The sequence below is a fragment of the Pezoporus flaviventris genome, unplaced genomic scaffold, assembly GCF_033815535.1.
Source record: "Pezoporus flaviventris isolate CSIRO_AGI_PZ_B2104156 unplaced genomic scaffold, CSIRO_AGI_Pfla_v1 ptg000005l, whole genome shotgun sequence".
In the NCBI taxonomy this organism is placed as follows: Eukaryota; Metazoa; Chordata; class Aves; order Psittaciformes; family Psittacidae; genus Pezoporus; species Pezoporus flaviventris.
Genome location: NW_026892553.1, coordinates 16,883,506 through 16,905,675, shown reverse-complemented (window position 1 = coordinate 16,905,675; position 22,170 = coordinate 16,883,506). Strand labels below are relative to the sequence as shown.

At 35.3% G+C, this 22,170-nt stretch overlaps 1 long non-coding RNA gene across 1 annotated transcript in view; it reads left to right on the top strand.

Moving 5' to 3' along the window:
- LOC133265220 (uncharacterized) overlaps positions 1–19,520 on the top strand; it is a 109,016-nt gene extending 89,496 nt beyond the window's left edge. Inside the window, exon 5 of the long non-coding RNA XR_009741901.1 lies at positions 19,361–19,520. This is a non-coding gene — a long non-coding RNA (uncharacterized LOC133265220). The remainder of the gene's footprint in view (positions 1–19,360) is intronic.
- The last annotated feature ends 2,650 nt before the right edge of the window (positions 19,521–22,170 follow it).

Below are 22,170 nucleotides of genomic sequence, written 5' to 3'. Positions count from 1 at the left end.
AACTGTTTCTTATAACATAATTGAAATTCAAGTGTTCCGGTGTTTGTGTTCTTTTTGTGAGTATGGATCCCTGGTATATGTATGAAGTAAAATGATTACAAATTCATGAACAAGTGTATTTCCAATGGCATCCAATTATTTCTTTCACTATTCGCAGAAGATCACTTAGAAATTTCTAAACAAGGAGAAACAGATTTGTGCGCAGTCTTTTCTTGAGCAAAATTTTTGCCAGATGGAAAGCATATCTGGTCAATTCCTCACCTGTTAGAAACATTTCCAGAGTGTCTTCAAAACTGTACTTGGTGCTTTACAAGAAATTCATTTTTCTTTAAAACTATTCTGATACCTTTATTTTCTTTATCCTTTTGTTAAGCTCTCCGCATACAGTATTAGCTATTTTAGTGTTTGGATGTTGGGTTACTTTGCTAATTTCTTGTGACAAACTCTCATTCCAGATCTGTTAACAGCATCTTTTGAGAAATATGTGTAGTCTACCAGTGTCAGGTATTAGCTTAGTGGTTATCCTTCTTTAAAGCTTTGATTTTCTTGATTCCCTGGGACACAGTTAGTGTACTTTCTGAGTATAGTCTCACCATATTGAACTTATTCTCCACATTTGAGATTCCTTTCTCTTGTCTTTCTGAAAGGAGGAATACAATAGTTATTACTCAATTCAGCCTGTATGATGGAGTCTGTTGGTTGGTTACTGACAGCAGCATTGCTTACTACAAGAGCTAGCTGCAAGATACCATCATATTTTCAATAAGAAGACAAGCTGTCATTGAATAGTAACTGAGTCACATGTTTTATGAACAGCACATCTGCATGGGTAAAATGGACATATGCATCTTATTTTTTAACTGTTTGATTAATGAATTAATCTCTATCCTACCACTTGGAACAAACAAACAAAAACGTCAAAACAAAGAACTGCCTTACAAAATAGTGGAAAGCAGCTATCAAGGTTTAAGATATACATGAAATACAAGATGATGATTAAATTTTGTCTTTCATCTCAAGAACATTTTGTACTTTAGGGAAAAACTATAACATAATTACTGTATTTTATGTCACTAGGGTTGCTTTTTTTGGGGAATCAGTGGTATGCCTCCGAAAGACAAAGTTGTCTGCAGAGATGCCCTGTCTGCTCATACAGACTATCTAGCACACATTTATCCAAGAACTGCATGTAGTGGAAAACATACAGCCATGATACCTGGATGATCGAAAATTTTATGCAATTAAAACAGCAATATTCTTTATATTCTCAGCAGAGGTAAATCACTTTAATTATAAACTATATTTGTTTCATGTAAGATCAGCTACTTTCAAGCTGAGAATCATTATCTTTTTCAGAAAAGGACTTTTACCACTTCTTTAAAAATGAGATTCATATTTTAAACAATTATTTCCTTAGAACTGCTTAGACGTGTTGCATTGTTCTTGTTTCCAGGATAACCTTTAAGCCACTGATTCCCAAATTCATTGGATGATAGCCCATTATCTCCCATCAACATTTCTCAGGCTATCATGGATCCTTATCATAAAACTTTTAATTGAAAATGTTCCAACAGGGATAAGATTTGGAGGCCACCTGTGGAATACTCGGTAAGGTATTGAAAACATAATCTGGTAACTACAGCCCTAAACAAAGAAACTTACAAATAAGAAGTTATTTGGCTAATAATGGGTTTACTTGTAGCTTTGGGGCATTTCTGAAGTGATATGCTAAACTGACTCTCTAAAGCAATTAAATTCACTTCTGAAAAAATTAAGACTCACTCTCCAGCTGTCACGGCATAACCAGAAGGAAATGGCTATCATGGGAAAACTAAACTCTTGCTTCTCCTGGGCTTTTCTTCAATTATACACTGGCATGTCACAAGAAAGATGCTTGCTGAAATTTATGAAGTTTTATTTTAATTTATCTTGGGTTTTAATAACACTTAAAGAAAATATTACAATTTATTTGTGGAACTGGATTCAAACCCCACTGTAAATCGTTTATCTGGTCTGGCTTTTTGTGGATGTGTGAATTTGTCAAGTTATAGTGTGACAGACAATATTCGGTTGAGTTCTTTGTCCTAAATTTGCATCTTATTTCTTTTATAAAGGAGTGATCAAGGAAGGTGACACTGTCTGGAGAGAGGGGAGATAGTGCCTTTCCTAGGCAAACAGTGATCGTTGTCTGGGGAGATTATGCCAGGCAGAAGAGAGAGACAGGGTCATAACAGCAAGCTGGGCACTCACAAAGGATCTGTAGACTAAGCAGTGCAGAGAACAGATTTCCAGGCCTTGACAGCCTTCTAAATAACCTTCCTTGATCAGCAAGGATTAGTAAGATTTTGGTACTATTCAGAAAGGTGCACTATATTCTTAAACCAACCTGGAAACATGGATATATCTGGGCACTTGGTTTAAAGTTGCTTTTGTATTTGGACTTACTTAGCTGGGCGTGGACTTACTTAACTATTTTGAATGTTCTGTATAAAAACATATATTCAAATTTATTTTCTGTTAACATTTTGAATTAACTGTCTCTTAGTCCTTGTAAGAAGAACAACGTGAAACCAAAACTACCTAGAGGACTCAGTACTTTAGAGTTAGATTTAATATGTTGTGAAGTCATTAACATGCAAGAATGAGTAAAACTGAAATTTTCAGCTATGTCTATTTTTACAGCACATTCAGGGGTTTGTTTGGTTTGTTGGTTTTGTTTGTTTAATGGTGGTGGCCTTCACAATAGTTCATTGAAAAGTGTGGTGTTTTTGTGGTCCTTTTATTTTCATTCTGTTTGATTAGATCAATATAAATCTTAAAGTTTCAAAATTTTCAGTCAGTGATATTCATACAGAAGCAGATCTGAAGCTTTTTGTCTATGGAGTATAATTGAGCTAAACTATCAGTCTCACTTCTGAAACTGGGCTCAAAAAATCAGATTAGGAATTTTTCAGTTTATCTACCTGTGATTTGATTTGTGCTTCTTGTTCAGTTTTGCTCAATTTTTCCTTCATTTTCCCCTTGCCACCATAGAACTGTCATACAAGAACAGCATTTTTATAGCCTTCTACAAAAATACTAGACATTGAATTTATGTGGGTATACATCTCAACAGTAAGCTGCTTTTACGTGAGATGATGATAGATAAAAAGGATGAATCTGGTGACTGCTCACCCATGTTCATTGGAAATCATCGGAAAACATTGAATTTCCTTGTTTTTTCTCAGCTTAGAGATGAAGATGGACAGGCTGTTAGCTTGACCATGCTTTGGTTTTGGAAGAGTCTCTTGAATTGCCATTGATCAAGAGATGGATAGTCATTTACTGCATCAGAATTCTTTAATACATGGTTTGCTCATTCTAATCTGTTTTGCTGTGTTATGTTTGTAACTAAGTCTGGGTGTGAAGAATTAGGAGCTCATGAAGCTCATTATGCTTCATTCGATTTGAAAATTAAATTTTGCAATTTGAGAGTTGTAAACACTTTTGAGAAGCGTTGATTCCTGTAATGGAAAACAACATATTCCTACTATGTTGTTAGGAAATAAATCTATATAATGAATCGTTAATAAGTCATTCAATATGTTGTGCCCTTGGGCTATTGATATACCAGGAATAGTACCTGTATTCTGGGAAAAATGTGCAATGTAGAAATCTTTTCTTCTTTTCAAGACATGTAACAATTTGAATCTTATTAGGTTTGTAATAAGCCACAGCTATATTCAACTTTTTCTTCTTATGATAAAGCTTCTCAAAGACAGATAGCTTTCTGTCAACTAAACCTTGGCACATTTGTTGCAGCAGTGTTGAAAACAGAGGACAATTCTATTAAGTACCACACTCTCCAGTATGCATTGCATATATTTTCAGTATCCTTTAGGGTCTTTGGTTGAATTGTTATTAAATCAAATCAGACTTTAAAAAGACTAGACACTAGATAGTCTCCTGCCCATGCACCTTCAAAGCTATGCATAAAGTATTTATTAGAGGAAGGCTGAAAAGAGAAGACCACGTTCTTTTTCCAGAGGTCTAATGTAGAAATTAATATGTTATCTGTGGATTCCAGTACAATTTCTGCATATCAATACAGTGTAAACTTGCAGAGATGCTTCAAAATCTGTCTTTTCCTTTAAAAAAAAGTTGTATTTTGTGTCTGTTCACGTGCACTCCCTTTTAAGTATGTTATTTAGTAACTGGAATCAGTAGGTGTAAGAAAGTTTAAGTGAGGTACTAATTCTTTCAATACCTGGTATATAAACTGAGAGCTGCTGTTTTACCAGAAGTTTCTGAAATGCTCATACTTGGAAATTAGATAATTAAGTCTTACTAATTTCTTACCTGGAGTTAGGAGAAAGAAGTATGTCCTTTTTAAGTTGGCTCTGGCTAAGTTGTCAGGAACCTGGAGTCTTCCACTTTAGGAAGTCATTTTACAGCCTCTTTCTGATTTTTATTGGTGCTTTTTTTCTCCTTTTAATTTTAAAAATAGGGGTAGCAGCAATGTTCTCCTTTGGTCTTTTCTGAGACTAAAATTCTGCAGATAGTAGTTACTCTTAAAATAACTGTAGGAGTTTTATTTAGTCCACGGACACTGTTCTTTTCCAAATACTCTATTAAGAAAAACAAGGAAAGCCCTCTCAGCAAAAAAGAACAAAACTGTGACAAGCAGAAAGACAGATATCTGTTGATTGTAAATCTTGCAAAAATCATATGTTCTGAAATTCACAGCAGTATTTCCTGGCTGCAGAACTGGATTTTATGTTTTGTCTCATTTATTTGTTGAGGGGTTTTTTACTTGACTGGCATTATGGAATTCCTCAAATATACTGAGTATATAGTTCTAGAGCTGCTAACTGAATATTTCTGAACTCAGAGATAAGAAACATTATTTGCATCTCATAGAAAAAGAAATGTCACACTTTTAAAATCTATTAAACATAGTTACCTTTCTTAATACATGCAGAGAGCAATTTTTAACCATCAAGGAATCCAGGATCACTTTAGGATAAAATTTTAGAAGTAAAGAAAATCACTTCAAGTAAATGGCAGTTTCCTTTGAAAGTAGGTGATTGGGGTGTCTTTGCTGATCTTCCACAGAGCAATAAGAATATTACCCAGTTAGAACTTCACTTAGCTTAGAAGCAACAAATCATTAACTGTAACTTTTCTTTTTTCTAATTTACAGATTTTAACTTTAGCATTATGTTTTACTTCAGTTCATGGTCAATAACTTCCATTCTGTTGTAAGATTCTGTCAATGATGTAAAGCTTGCTTCTGTTGATCCTCAAAAAAGTTTTTGTAAAGTCCAGTATAAAAACAGCAGAAGACTAATAGCTAAATCACTGCAATTATCATTATTATGATTAATACTTCCAGTCTGAAAAGCTGTGCTATAGGAAAAAACACTCCAACTCTTTACCTAAGTAATGAATGAAAGAACCTGAAATTAAATGAAAGAGCATGCTTACTCACTATTGTGTGACTGACCAATATATTGTCTTTGAATTGCAATAAATTAATATAGTCAGTATAATTCAATATAATTCTGAGTAAAAATGATCCAAAATAATGTAGAAGAGGAAATGTGAATAGTAATTTCATGCTGTATGGACAAATTATCTTAAATAAATTAGTTTTCCAAACTTTTTCCTTGGGACCTTGCTTCTCTGCTCCCTACTTAAAGAAATATTAAGGTCTCTGTGGTACGATGAGTGAAAGTCATTTAAGACTGTTCAATGCTTACTTGAGTTAAATAATCACAATAAGCCTGGGAGAAAAATCTTCACATTTCTTATCAGTACCATATTAATTTTTGGTGTACAAAATATAATGTACTAACCTTGAGAGAATTTAAACAGAACTATCCTGTTGACTGTATTCTGGCGTTCATGGTAAAAGTTTGTCTAAGATATTTCCCTAACCATTCTATGATTCTATATTCCTTAAGATCTCTGCTGCTGAAGACCCTACAGTTGTTCAGGTTTCCTATAGTCTAGGGCTTCATCATTATTGTGAGAAAGGTTTCCCCCTCCCTCCCTGGTCTAAACATACCTTTTCTCACTGCAATTTAAAATGCACAAACATAAAAACTGGATTATTTCATTTCTCTTTACAAGGGCCTCTGAAATTCATAAAGAACTAGGTCTTTCAGTTAAATAGTAACTAACTCTTTTCTACTACATATTCTCTTGACCCTTCAACTGTCTCATTGCTCTCCTCCATCTATCTCTTGGAACACAATGTCTGAAATGCCTGTTTAAACAGAAATTCTATCCATGCTGTGTAAATAGGGTTCACCTCATATATCTTGCAAGTATTAACTCTTGTTTGTAGATCCCACTATGATATTTGCCTTCAACAATATCATGACATTGGCTCATGCTTTGGTCACAATCTAAAACAATGCCCAGATTTTGTTCTGAAGAACTTCTGTTTAGTCTACGATTCTTTACTGTGTGTTTGCAAAACTGATTAGCTATACTTTAGTAGCTCCTTCGTACATTGAAATTTCCTGGAATCATAGAATGGTTTGTGTTGGGAAGGGTCCTTAAAGATCAGGTGGTTCCAATCCCCTGCCATGGGCAGGGACACCTTCCACCAGACCGGGTTGCTCCAAGCTCCGTCCAGCCTGGCCTTGAACACTGCCAGGGATGCGGCAGCCACAGCTTCTCTGGATAACCTGTGCCAGTATCTCCCCACCCACATAGTAAAGAAATTTTTCCCAATATCTAATCTAAATCTACTTTCTTTCATCTTAAAGTCAGATTTAAGCTGAAAGTCCCTCCCCATATTTTTTGTAAGACCCCTGAAGGTATAGAAAGGCTACAATAAAGTCTCCTTGAAGCCTTCTCTTCTCCAGGCTGAACAAGCCTAGCTCTCTCAGCCTGTCTCCATAGGAGTGGTGCTCCAGCTCTCTCATCATCTTTGTGGCCCTCCTCTGGACTTGCTCTAACAGCTCCACGTTCTTTGTGTTGGGGACCCAGAGCTGACAGTTCTCCAGGTAGTATCTTAGGAGAGTGGAGAAGAGAGTGAGAATCACCTCCCCTGACCTGCTGGCCATGGTCCTTTGGATACAGCCCAGCATACAGGTGGCTTTCTGGGCTGCGAGCATGCACTGCCAGGTCATGTTGAGCTTCTTGACAATCAACACCCCCAAGTCCTTTAACTTGCTTTTAGAAATGTGTAATTTAGAAATGCTTTCAGAAATGTGTGTAATGTTACAAAATTATGTAAGTGGGATTAATGTATGTTAGTCAGTATTAGCTCTTGATTAAGTCTAAGCACAATGCTAATAAAATCTGGGGAGCTGTTGAGTTTCAGTGTCTTGCCCTTATTCCAACAGACTGTTTAAAATGTTCTTTGAAATAAGACTTTCAAGTTGCATTGACAGGCTGAATTCAGCAGTTAAGGACAGTAGCAGATCCAAGGCTCCTTCACAAGAAACTGACTTCTGGCCTCTCATTCTGTGCAAGAAACTGTTGGGTTTGTTTTGATTTTTTGTTTTGTTTTGCTTTTTCTGTTTGGCTGGTTTTGGGTTTCGAACACGGCATGGGACGAAGATATTAGTTAAGTCTGTATTTAATTGTACAGGTTAAGCTCACATTAAAAGGTTGTCTTCCATTTGTACAAGCCAGGTTTCAAGCTAACAATTGACTATTGTAAGCAGAGAATATGCACAAGGTATAAACTGCAAAGAAAGAAGCCTTGTGAAAGGAAGTTGGGCTTGAGTCATTTAAATGGCTATGCCTAGGCATTTCAGCTTCTGACTTCTACCTAGGAGTTCTGTCTGCCGTACACTAACAAGCTGAAATCTTCGACTGGGAGTGAATGCTTATATTGAGTCATATTAACTTGTGCAGCTATTCAGTATGTAAATTGGGGCAAGTTGCTATGGTAACCTGCTGCATAAAACAGCTATCCTTGCAAGCTGAACAGGCCCAGGATGTTGAACCCCATGGTGTTCGGGATCCGCTTTGATCCCAAGGAGCCAGTGTCAGATACATGGTGAAGAGTACAATACTGCACAGCCATCCTGTGCTGTGTGTAATCAGTCAGCATTTTTTCTTTGTGCCATGAAACCCACAACCTGCTCTTCCCCTGCATGAAAAACACCAGACACGCATTTATTTCTTAAGGATTTTGTTTTTCTCTTATGCTGAAATTAAGGCAAATGGTAATTTGCAACAATTAACACTGTTATCTTCAGTGTTTTGTAATGAGAGAACTCTTCATAGTTTTTTTCTAGTGAAGAATTAATTATTTTGTGATTACATAAACTTCTCCATTATTGTCCTTTCATATTTGTTCAGAAGTTAGCCTACCAGTCATCTATTTTTTAGATTTGCCTTAGTCTTTCACTGCAATAACAGAAGTCAGTTCTATTTAATTTCACTAGAAAAAAAGTACGTTTTTTTACATATTTGAGGCAGAGTGAGCAGACTGCATTAGTATTTGAACATTATTGGGTTGCCCAAGGAAGTTGTGAATGCTCCATTGCAGGTGGTGTTCAAGGCCAGGTTGGACAGAGGCTTGGGTGATAAGGTTTAGTGTGAGGTGTCCCTGCCCGTGGCAGGGGGATTGGAACCTGATGATCTTAAGGTCCTTTCCAACCCTAACTATTCTGTGATTACACAGAAGGCTCTGGAATGGTTAAAAGCACAGCAATGCTGTTAAAGCACATCATTCACACCTTGACTTTAGGAGGAGCAATGTTTATAGAAAGGCTTAAGGTTTAGATCAAGAGAAGTACCAAATATAAAATAAGGCAAGCAACAAAACCACCTGATGAACTGGTACAGAGATTACCTTCATGATACTCATTTTTCTTTCCAGTCTGTATAATTACAGCTTTTACTGTGGAGACAAGGCATTTTTGTGTTTTTCATTGAATTTGCAGTACAACCTGGGGGTTGTTTCCTTTTCAACCAAACTGCAAAGTTTTCTTGCTAACTCACCTATAGAATAACCTGATGTCATTTTCAGAGTCCTCCCAGTATCCGTGTGCCTTTTCTGAAGTGTGCACATTCCTCAAAGTCTCACTGGATGCCTCAGTAGGCTGGGAGCAATTTCAATGATCCTTTTAATCTTACTGGGAATACAGCCTTAGAAAGGCCTTCCTCTGGTGAGGCTGGTTCTTTAAATTTATCAAGCTTCTTTTTAAAACAAACATATTCTTTGCTTTGCTGAGTTCCCCTCCTCTCACTCTCTCCTTACCCCATGAGAAGGCTGCTTCAGAATCTCAGCCTTCTGGGAGTTTTAAACCAGTTTCTTGTTTGTAGCCTGAATTTCTTCTTTGCTTTAATGCTGATGTGGCAACACTATCAGGAGCTTTAACAGCTGCTTTTTTTTCTTCTCCAGTAGTTGCTATCATTAATATATTTGTAAATAACAGTTGCTCAGTCAATAAATAAACTTTATTGTGTATTTAAATGGATGCTTAAAGTAATTCTGGAGCCCAAAATGGTAACAAATTTTAGCTTGATTTCCCGTTAACAATTTAGCTTGAGTCCCTCAGCTCTGGTGAAAGCAAAATGTGCTTGGAGACTTATGTACAGGCCCATTCTGTTAAGACAGTAGCAGCTAAATTGCTCGTAAGATGTCGTGAACATAACAGCACCATTTCTTCTTCTTTACACTCCTACATCTCCCTCACAGGCTTAGTGTCAGTCTTTAGAAGCAATCCATGCCTCTCAACAGTGTCAAGGTAGAAGACTAAAACATAAGAAACATGACAAGAAGATGCCTATGAAGAACTGTGACTCTTATGATTTCCATGAGTGCCATCAGGGTTGACTGTGGATCTCGGTATTTGTACGTATTTACACTTTCCTTATTACGTGTGTATAATTATCCTTCAAAATCAATGCTCTGTCACTGGACAAAACTTGAGAACCTGGTACATATTACAGTGTATTCTAACTACAGAAGTTTTGAGAGAAAATTCAAACCACAAGACTGAAAGTTACTCTATTTTTTTCTGTTGAATTGGTGCAAACAAGTGTTTAAAAATAATTTACTCATTTAATTTATAACATGGTCAACTTCAGAATTAATAGATCTAGGAAGAAAATCTATCAGTTTATGTCTTCAGCAGCTTGAAGACAATGATGGATTGTACATATTTCTGGTCTTAAAAGGCTCTCTGAAAAATATTTTAGATTACACAGTTCTGTGTAACCTTTAGTAGGAAGTGACTGTTACCTTACTTGCCATTGCATGTACTGTTTTTCCAGTTTCTGGAAAGCATTGTAATATAGCAATTCACAGCACTAAGCTGAACATGGCTAAAGGCTGAATGAGTGACAAATGTCTCTGGAAACATTTAGGGAAAGATATCTTTTTCACAATGACACTTAAAAGAAAACAGCTTTGAAAAGAGAAAAAGACAAACTTCAGAACGTTCACTTTTTGTCAGAAGAAATGGATAGATTTAGTACAGAAAATCTCTCATCTAGTAAAAGAAAAATAAGTTTAATTGTTCTAGTAATTAGTTATATTTCACTGTGTGTAACAATTCATTTATACCCCATTATGTCGCTTTTTCTTTACACTAAATACACGCACTGTTAAAGGAGATGTATTTCTTGTTCAACAATGGAAGATCTTATATATTTATCTAAAATAAGGTAAAATTTGTCAAATTTTTCAACCCCCAGAGTTCAAAACTAGGCTGCTTTCCCTTTATTTTTTATGAGATATAATCTTCTATAATCATAAGTTAACAAGTTAGCATCTCTCAGGATCTGAATTCTAAATGATAAAGAATGAGTCTTCAGGAGCCCTAGATATATAGATGGACATAGGCATAGATAGGTAACAGTAGCTATACAGTTCTGTAATCAGGTGAGTTTGGAATTTAAATACATTTTAAAATACCTGATCCTTGGATTTTATTATTTTTCCCAGAATGATTAGTGTTTAAGTGAGGTGCTCAGTAGCATGTGTGTTGGTTTGCTGCTGATTATTTTTATTTGAAAAGTGCCTGCCTTAAGTCTCAGCTTCAGGAAAATGGAGAAGACCTGGTTTGTCAGTGAGGGATTGCAATGGCTTGGAAACCTGGCCAAAGAATTTTCTGTGTTTCATTTTTGTAACTGTTCACATTTACATTCTAGTAATGAATAAAATACTCTTTAATTGGATGCATTCAGAAGGCAGAAATGAAACTTAAGACCTATTTTTATCATCTTAAAGTTCAGTAACCAGTTTGCTTTTGGAAAAATATTTCTATCACTTTAATTTTAAAAAGAAAATATTCACATGACAGAAAGGGATTGCTAGGTCTGATCCTTATTAGTAATTAACACATAACTTAGTAAGAGATTTGATACTATTGACATTAAAAGCTGAAGGATGGCTTCTTTAACTCAGGAATCCATTCATTTTCACTAGATGAAAAGTTGTTTAGAAGGAATATTTCTACAGAGCCTTATAAATATTCCACACTCATTTTTTCAGCTACATGTGCAACAAGAGTTTTCTGAACTGCTGTATTCTGTAAGCAAGAACATTTTTGAATTAAACCAGAATTATGTTAGACACAGATCTGCCAGTTTTAGCAGGCATCATTCGTATTATGATAGTTACAGCAGGGAAGAAAAAGGAAAGGCCAGCGTTTCACCCTTGTGGGATTGCCTTCATGAAGGACAGCAGAGAGATGAAAGCACACTGATATATTTGCATTAAAAATATATTTAACAATCTGTAGGAAAGAAGCCGGTAAAGAATATTTGAATACTTTCCCAACCTAATATTCATTATTTCCAACTTAAATCTCCAGCATCTGATTAAATAGCACCACTGATTCCATTAAATACGTGTGTGGAATGAACACACATTTTTAACACTAGGTTCCACAAGTAATTTTAATTAGAAAGAAGGCAAACTTTTATATAGCATATCAAATTTTATTTTCCTTCCTTTTGTTCTCAGTTGTAATTGGATATGGTTCTGGTAAAAGTTGCTGGCTGTCATGATATGTGCAATTTTGGACAAGGAAAATGTAAATAACCTGTCTAAAAGCACGAGCTTTAATGAAACTTTTGAATGCAGTTCATCAGAAAGATCCCATTAGGGATCTCTTTCTCCTCATTGTAAAAAGTACTATGTATGATACTATTAATAACCTATTTTTATTATTGCTTATTCGCAACAGCAGAAAATAGCACATAATACTCTTTAAGTCAAATTCCACCTCAAAGTTGACATTTTCTCATTTGTTATGTCTGAATTTGGTTTATTAATAACAAAATAAGCATCTGAAACTTTTTTTACTGAAAAATGTATATGATATGTGTATATATATATAAACCTGTGTATAACAAACTTTACCCAAAACTTTAAAAATGGAGCTTAAGGGGCTATATTGCACATAAATGGGAGTATGCTTTTGTCAGCTCACTTTCCCCACCGGAATTTGCAGCTAAGCATTGAAGTGAGTATAAGGAGTGAAGCAGGGAGGCATAACATTGTTTAGGGAAGAAAACTGAAAGAGAAAATATGAAATAGATATAGGAGGTAAATGCTGCAATGTGTATTCTTTTCTTCTGTCCATGCTTAATTATCTTAACAGTAAGGTTTTAACTGTAATCTTTTCATTTTCCCTCATTAAAAAAATAATGGACTTTATTCTGTACTCTGCTACATTAGTTTTATGTGGGGATGACTTTAATATAGCTTTTGAAACCAGAAACCTCAATTCAGTATGGATATCACAAAGCAGAGTCTGCATCCAGCTTGGATATCACAAAGCAGAGTCTGCATCCAGCTTGCATGAAATCCTGACCCAGTGAAATTGATGGCAAAATTCCCATTGACTTCAAAGATGGTTGGATTTCACACCCAATCTCCTTTTTCTTTTTTCTTCAGCCTTTCTGCTTTGGCTAAATGGGATCTCTTTTCCCAGATGGACTTCTTAATGCTATGCATAATGATCATTTCAACTTTCTTTTATAAAATGGTGACAGTCTTCTAAGGAAAATTCTGTCTTTTCTTTTTTGGTTTCTTTTTATTACAGTACTGACTTCCTCCATTAGAAGGCTAGAGTGCCATCCCCTGATCTGCTGTCTTAACAGTATCTTGTCTCATATTTTTTTCTCACAATTTAATAAGGCATGGTTTTCAGAAGGTCACTTTTTAACTACCATTTGGCTGTATATCAAGGGAGCACAAGTTTTAGATCAGAAATATGTTCCACAATGAATGCTTCTATCCACATACAGTCAGTTTCACAAACAGCTAAAAAGCAATGTATTTCAAACAAATTTCCACCTTACTGACAACCTCAATCTGCTATATTTTAATTACATGTCATGTTACCTTCTTTATACTTATTTGAGAAATAAGCTAAAAATCTTTGTGTTTATGCACTTTCATAGAATCATAGAATAGTTAGGGTTGGAAAGGACCTTAAGATCATCTAGTTCCAACCCCCCTGCCATGGGCAGGGACACTTCACACTAAACCATATCACCAAAGGCCTCGTCCAACCTGGCCTTGAACACTGCCAGTGATGGAGCATTCTCAGCCTCCCTGGGCAACCCATTCCAGTGTCTCACCACCCTAACAGGAAAGAATTTCCTCCTTATATCCAATCTAAACTTCCCCTGTTTAAGTTTTAACCCGTTACCCCTTGTCCTGTCACTACAGCCCCTAATGAAGAGTCCCTCCCCAGCATCCCTATAAGCCCCCTTCAGATACTGGAAGGCTGCTATGAGGTCTCCACGCAGCCTTCTCTTCTCCAGGCTGAACAGCCCCAACTTCCTCAGCCTGTCTTCATACGGGAGGTGCTCCAGTCCCCTGATCATCCTCATGGCCTCCTCTGGACTTGTTCCAACAGTTCCATGTCCTTTTTATGTTGAGGACACCAGAACTGCACACAATACTCCAGGTGAGGTCTCACAAGAGCAGAGGAGAGGGGCAGGATCACCTCGTTCGACCTGCTGGTCACGCTCCTTTTGATGCAGCCCAGGCTACTGTTAGCTTTCTGGGCTGCAAGTGCACACTGCCTGTTCATGTTCATTTTCTCTTCAACCAACACCCCCAAGCATCTGATCTTTGGTGTTATTTTTGGCATTCCATTTAGAAGCTGAATTGCCCATTCTTGATTCATTTAAGATTTTTTCCACTAATAACTCCACCATATTTGAGGCATGGTTGTTCCTTAATCAACATAGAGAAACCTCTATTTACTGCCTATCTAATGTTTTATCTATGTTATGCCTTCTCCCTAAGCGTTATAAGTGCATGCATGTTTCTTTAAGGATTACTCGTTTCCTTAAAATAGGTACTGATTAAGGCTAAGGCACTTATTAAGAAACATTGGACCCAATGTACAGATATTTTATTTGCAATGGTTGCTGAGTAGTTATGGATTTTATTTTCTGTAAATCAAGTAAGATCTTTTTATAACTTGTAATATTATGAACTATACTTGTGATTATAGTATTAATTGTAGAGAAATGAAGCCCTAAAGTGTTTGGAGGTTTTTAATGTCATCCAAAATAAGAGCTTTTCCATAGGCTTGAATAGCTCTTGTCAGTTCATCAAAGGTAGTAAGTCTAAAACTTTTGCTTTAACACTGAGCTTTTTTGCCTCAGAAGTGCACTTATTTAATAGCTGAAGAAAATACATGGATAACTCAGTAATTTGAATGCATTATAGAAGACTGATTTTAACAACAATGGGACTAGATGCTGAACCCTATTATGTAAAACATGCTGGCTACTGTATGGACATGAAACTCTTAATCATGCTGCTGACAATAGTCCTAAGCTCATCATTCTGAAATGCTTCCATTCTGCTAGCTTTTAAACTTCCTTGAGTAACAGAAAAAAAACCCTCTTATACCTCTAATAGTAGCATCTTGTTTTGTCTTTTGGCTCTGTTTGACTCCGATTTCTAGGGGTTTTCCTTATCAATTTGTCTCTTTTTTATTTCCCTTCCCCTTACTAGCTGTATAGGAAGTGATTCATCTATTATTTTCTCCATTCGTTTTTCTGCTCCCTTCACTCATTTTCAGGCATCTGTATGTACTCTCCTTGTCATTTATTTTTACTTTTCTACTAATGCAGTGAAAGCAATCTGCCAAATGTTTTTTAACATCAATCCCCAAAAATGTTACCCGTCACAATTTATACCCTTTGCAGCTATCCAATATAAAATTCTGTGCCACAGGCCTGATTGTTAAAAATTCAGATACTCTGATGAAATCTAAATGTAGCCAGACTGTACATAAACCAGTAATGTTCTTAAAACCTCACAGATAAATCAGTACAGTTCTTTAAAGTCATAATTTACTTTAATATTATAAGCTGTAAATATGTCCCTGCAGTTATAATATTTAACTAATTTGCAGTTATATACTTATGAGATGCTCTTACTGTCTAAATATGTAATTTGACATTTCAAAAGTTATTTCTATGGTTCATGCCCTAAATACCTTTTTCTTCCCATGACACCATTTTGTGTTCAACTTCAAATAATTAGTGTATTTTAAAAATCATACATAGTTTTTCATTGACAGTCTACAACAGATGAACACAGAGAAGATGGCAGCTATCATGCAAAACCAATTCAATTTATTGCAAGCAATTCATTCAGCAGACTGGTTAGCAAAGGAACTCATAGCATAGATTGCTCAACTTTTTCTTTATAAATATAGAACAGTTCTTTACAACCCCCCATCAGCAGCCCATGTGCTGCCCACAGATAAAGCTCTGTGTGTTCCTCCCACTTCTCTGCACAGAACACGACTGTCTCCACACCTTCCCAGCTCTTTCCTGAAGAGCTTCCATCTTTTTTTTCCAAGTTTGACTTGCTCAAGTAAGATATGATTTTGACTGTTGCATAAGAAAAAAAAACATGGTCTTTGTATTTCATGTTGAGTGTGAGAATGGGAAATACAGGAATCTGTTCTAACAACATTGTCTTGACTGTGCCTGTGTCATCAGCAGCTACAAAGAACTCTATAAGCAATACTTTCACTTACAATTTGGGTGCAGGTACTGAATAGAAGCAATAAATCTGGGGCTTATAAACAGATGTTTTAGAAGAACAGTCTTAATATTGCCTGTGACAGATAAACAGTGTTTGAAGAATGCTTGAATTAGTACAAACTACCCGTACTTCTATTTATATTTTCTTTTTATGTTTGAAACCATTCTTACTCTTCTAAACCTGTCCCAGACATGTGCAGAACCATAGCTAGCAGCGAGCTGAGACTTCCTGACATTAGCTTGGTTTGGTTTTGTTTTTTTTTTTTTATTTTAACAATTCTCTTAGATTAAGAAAATTATATCCTCTGAACAGTAAAGTGTCATGTATTCCATCACCAGGACTTTCAGCTTTTTTTCTCATTTCGGTTTTAAAAGCTACCTAGTTTATGGGATAGGAGCTGCAAACCTACCACAGTCTTGAGTAGTAACTACGATAACACTGTAACAATGTATTAAGCAATGAATGGAATAGCTTTCAATTTTTTACCATGGTGATTTTCAGTTCCATAGGAAAGTTGAATTCTAGGCAATGGAGAGGATTTGTGAGCATTTTCTTCAACAGCTTTTGTTTTTCTGTGCTATGAATAGTTGAATGCATTCGCCCATTTCTGCTTTTCTTGTAACATCTGATCCTTTGCAAAGGGATGTAATCAAAAGAAGTTCTGTGGGACTCAAGGGCTGAATGGGGCTGTTCAGAAGTATTATTGAACTGTAGTTGGTAATAACATTAGAAAAGGAATCTGTTATGTTCTGTCTTGAATATATTTTGACTATCATTTAAAGCAAACTAAATTGAAATGATGATGCTTAATATTTGCCGTACTTATCCTGGTATGTTTGGTGGTTGTGGGGGGGTGTGTTTGTGTGTGTATTAGGTATTTTGGGCCTATTACTGTGAAATTGCTACTAATTGTATTAGAAATATAAGGTTTTAAATGCCTTCATAATAAATTCCATCAAATTTTGCTTTCTAAAAATCATTCCATATCCAGTTGATTGTAGTGTAATCACTGCTGTCTCTCTTAAAACTATATTACATATTCTTAGCGGTAAAAATTCCACACTAGAAAAATTCTAGGGTAAGAGCAAAAATTTAGAGATTTATGATTTCAAAAAGAGTACTTTTGATGTGTATCTGGCACGATGATTGAAGATAATGCTTTTGAACTTCATAAAATTTCAGTATTAGACAATAAAATATTCTAAAATTAGATAAAAGAGTTTCTAGGAATTTAGACTAGCTAGATTTAACTACAATGCTATTTATTTCTATTATGCATGTAGGGAAATGTTACAGAAGTTGACCTTCCGCTACCTAGCATGAGAGCATTTATGACTCTAAAATTGAGGATGTATGTTTCAACTAATCTCTGTCTTCTCTGAGACATTTTATTTTTGCCAGCATTTACTTTAGTTGGAACTAAAACAAATTATATCAGTAAACTAGAAACACAAGTTAATGTGTCCGGATTATGAATCATCCTGTTTTCTGATTTTTGAATTTTGAATGGATGAGATCTGCTGTAGCTCTGAAGCATGGCACAGAGTAAGGATTTCAGATTAAAGTACGCTTATAAAAACTGCCCTTAGGCATTTGCCTTGTAGATATATACATCCACTTTGAAAATTCTTATGCTTTTCTTTTTGAAGATTTTTTTATAATAAATGGAATTGGCCACTAATTTATCTTCTTACCAGTGTTCTGAATCTTTGTTTTCTTGCTTTCATAATACACAAAATAAGTCATTATAAAACATTTACCCTTTTGGCTTATTATTGGGTTTTCAGTAGTGAAAAAAACCCAAAAGTTGGAATTTATGTGTATTGTGATTTAAGAATAATGGAGCAAATAAAACGAAAAATACTAGCTCTATGGAATACTTCTTCTTTTCCTGCAAACATAGTAAAGCATTTGGGACAATTTAAGAATTAAACTGTATAATAAAATTCAGATTAGCTTCAGATACTGGTGCACTGCTGTCAGGTGAGAAAATAGTTTTTCCAGCTGTTTGAAGGATAGGATGATACAATTTAAAATTAAAGTACTGTCAATCACACTTGGTTTCAGTCCGGGAGGGAAATTACAGTTGCGGCAATATCTTACAAAACTCTTTGATGTTTTGCAGAAAAGTATTTTTATATTAAAATTTTGTATTGATTTCTTAAATTTATATTAGCATTTCAATTTAAAGTCTGTCATGGTGTGAAAATTATGCATAAAACCAACAATGGCTGGAAGGATTAGCAGAGTCAAATGGAGAGAAAGAGTCTTTCAGTGTGCTACATGGACAGGCTTGATAGTCTTCCACAACATTTCCCTCTTGACCAAAACTATAATCCTCTTCCAGAGTTTGACTCAAGTGAAATGCAAGGAGCTTCAAGTCTCCATCTGCTGTCCTCAGGGAAGGTATTTTTCTGTTTCATTGTTCCTTCAAAAAAAAGAAGATGAAGAGGAAGTGAGGAATGGGAAAAAAAAATGAAGCAGAATAATTTCAAAGGTCAAACAGAAAAAAGAAACTCAGGAATCCTCATGTCAACCTTTCTGAAGTTAATTGGAAAGTTGGTATGACATCTGCAATAGTCACTCTGACATTTAAATAAGTTTTTCACTTATGTGTTAAGTGAGTAAGTTCTGGTTTATTCTTTAACATTCCATATGTCTGTGCTCTGAACACATTTTGAACAGTGTCATTAATGACTTTTTCTCTTAGACATTCAGCAATTATTCAATAAAAGGGTTAAAAAATGACAATACTTAAAATATAGCATCTATGTAACAGGCTATATTAGATAGTTTAAAAATCTTTGATAAAACATAAGTATTAAGCTTTTATACAAAATTAAGTACCTACATTTTTCATAGCTAAATAACATCAGTCAGTTGTGCTGCAGGCTATAGTGTGTGTAAAGTACAACATAAGCTAGATAAAATTTGTCCCTGTTATGTTTATGTCATTATGAAATACAACCTAACTTAAGGCTTTTATTAATGTAGATTACCCTAGTGACTTTCATGAATGAAGAGACGTGTTCTGATAGTGTTTTGTATCATTTAAGTGAAATATAGGACTTTCAGTGTTAGAGTGTGGAATACTGATTTCTTCTGAATGAAATGATCTTACTACAAAACATGTGTGCTGCTAATAGAACCTTCCTGATATTAATTTCTGGCTGAAAAATGGGTATTGATTCATCCATTGATCATATTGTGCAAAAAAAAATAAAAGATATAATAGTTTATCCCTAGCTTGAGTTCAAATTTCTACTCAGCAATCACATAAGTTTCAAAGTTCAAAAGTAAATTCTGGTTTTAAAATATTTGCTCGTTATTTTGTTCAATTTACTATTTCCTGTATTTCCAATTATACAGGTAATTGTGCAGACAGAGATCCTTTGGGTCAACTTGAAGTAGATCATGGTGCATTGAAAGACCGAGATTCATGAGATTAAGGACAGCATTTTCTGCTTTTTAACAAGTTCCTTAGTTTTGATTCTGGAATTTGCTAGAAAAGTTCAAAATTAAGAAGATGACATATTGTCCTGGGTTCAGCAGTAGCAGTCATTTTTCTCCTTCTTAGTAGCTGGTGCAGTGCTGTGTTTTTTGACTTTCAGCCTGGGAAACCAAGACACATATAAATCATTATAATGCAGGTAAAAAGGAATTCAGTGCTTTCAAACAGGAAATACTGGAGTAAAGCTGCCTGTTTTTCTGATTATCTTTGATTTTCTGATTTTTTGGTATTTCAGTTTCTGTGTAAGTTCCCAGAAATCTTGGATTTCTGAAAAGATACATATTTTCTACTGTTAGTTGAGTCTGGTTGTTTTTTATCTTCCAGGATTCAGCTTCCAGGAGCTGATTATTAAATCTCTCAGAAGTTCTGTTTCAGAAAAGAAAAATGTATTCCAAGTTGTCTGGTGACAGCCTAGTGAAGATAACACATTATTCTAAAGTAAATTGACTTTTAGGTATTTCTTTATGTGTTTGGTCTTCTGCAAAAATGTTATTTTACTAAAACTTTCAATGTTTATCCTCTTAAATTGAGTTGAATTACCACATAGTTACCACATATATTTTTCATTAAATAGAGGAAAATGTTTCCATTTATCTGTATACATTACCCTCTGTAGCCAATTAACATCCTGACTGTGAGGCTCTAGTTAAGCAAGGGCATTCTACAGGATCATCCTCTCGCATCACACCAAGGTCTTCTGCCTGGATACAACTTCAACAAAAACACACAACAATGTTGTTAAACAAAAGCTTATTATCAGAGGTGAACAATGAGTTGCCTACAGCACACTATGTGCTGAAGTAGGCATTTAACAAAAGGAAATTATGCAAATTCCTAGTGATTATGAAAATATAATTTAACCAGCATTATATGATCTCAGACCTCTGAAAATCTGATGTTAATGCAAATATGTGATTGAAAGATCAGGACGTTTTCTGAGTGGCTCATGTAGATCTCATACAGTATAGTTTCAGTTGATGAAATCTCTACATGATTGAATAATACAAACTAGGGAAAAGAAAATTAGTTTGCATTTATGTTTTTTTCCTTTCCGTGTCTTTTTTTGGCATGGGGGTGCCCAAAATCTTAATTCTATTCTTTCCTTCACTCTGGCTTCCTCTCAGTAATTTTTTAAGTGGAAGATAAAACAACATTTAAATAAACCCTTTAAAGTGCATGATTCTGCAGATGCTTTTGCGCTAAACTTAATATAGTTATATGCCTTTAATTTTGATGTCATTTATCCCTTAAAGAAATATTTGTGCAAGCTGTGAACTGTTTCCCATCTTCCGATGTGCAAACTACTGCAAAAACCATCAGTGGCTAAGTCACAAACTTTCTCATGGGTCCCATGTGAGTAAAAGCACTAAAGTTCTTTCTGTGTGTAAAAACTTCATGAGTATAGTTGCTTGCAACATCTGGGTACAAGAAAAGCTATTATATTCTTTTGTCATCTTTTGTCTTTTTCAAATGTCTAACCAAATTTACATCACAGCCTAAAGCATTTCACTTTCAGGATTGTCCTGAAGGATAGATTTGTGACAGAGCAGAAGGACACGTTGTTATGAGTTAAAGTGATGTATATCTGCACCGGAAGCTAGTGGAAATGTCCAAGGTATAAATTCTTCACATATCCAGTTATGTGAAGGAAGAATTTGGTTTACTCTATTGTAAGTTTCTAGCCTTGATAAAAATAGAATAACTATTGCAAATGAGGGCACACCTTAGTATAAAATGCACAATCCTATGTAAATCTCATAAGCTAATTTTTAAGAAGTCCTGTTACTTGATACTGCAATTATAAATAGTTTTCTAAAAATGTCTTGAAGGATATTGTAGTTTTTAATCATTTGAACACAGAAGGAAGTCTGCTGTAGTCAGCTGGGGGCCAGGAGAAAAAAACTCTGCTACAAAGTTCTCTCTTTCTTTTTGGTATTATATATCTAATTGTCTATCTAAATTGAAGTAAGGACCTCAAAGCATAGGTTACACTTATTTCCAGTTAATAACATTTGAAGATAAGAAAACGTTTTCTCCTCAGTGCTCCACAAAAACAAAACTCAGACTGAAATTGTTCTTTTAACATGAATGCAGTTAAATGAGATTTTGCAAAAGGTAAAGCAGCATATTTATGATAACACATGCAGAACAAATCACTTGCCTGTGATTTAATTTGTACATTCATGAGACTGTTTCCTTGCCACTATTTGCTACACCATTATTTTAGCCTAGTGTCTTAAGGAAACAGTATTTGTGTGATAGCACGCTGTGCCTGGTCTCCCTTGCTCCCTTCAGTAAATGTTGAATCTCTTGACCAATTTCAACCAGATTTGACAAAGGGACAGGAGTCTCAAAGATAATTAAGTTCCTACAAATTTCATGACAAGTAGTGTCTAGGGGATGGGGAACAGCTCGCATTAATACTCTACTGAGAAACACTATATTTTATTGTTTTATCCACCCAGTGCCTCTAACTGGCACACTGGTGTATAAAGGCTATGTGAGGTGCTGCAAATAAAATGAGGTACTTTGTGCAGTATAGACAGAGCTGAATCAAAACGGAAGGACCATAGAAAATATTAGTGATGAAAAGAGGGCAATCACTGTTTTACAGTGGGCCTGAAGAGCAATCTAGGTTGTGTGAGGTCAGGGGGGAAGGTGGGGGAAT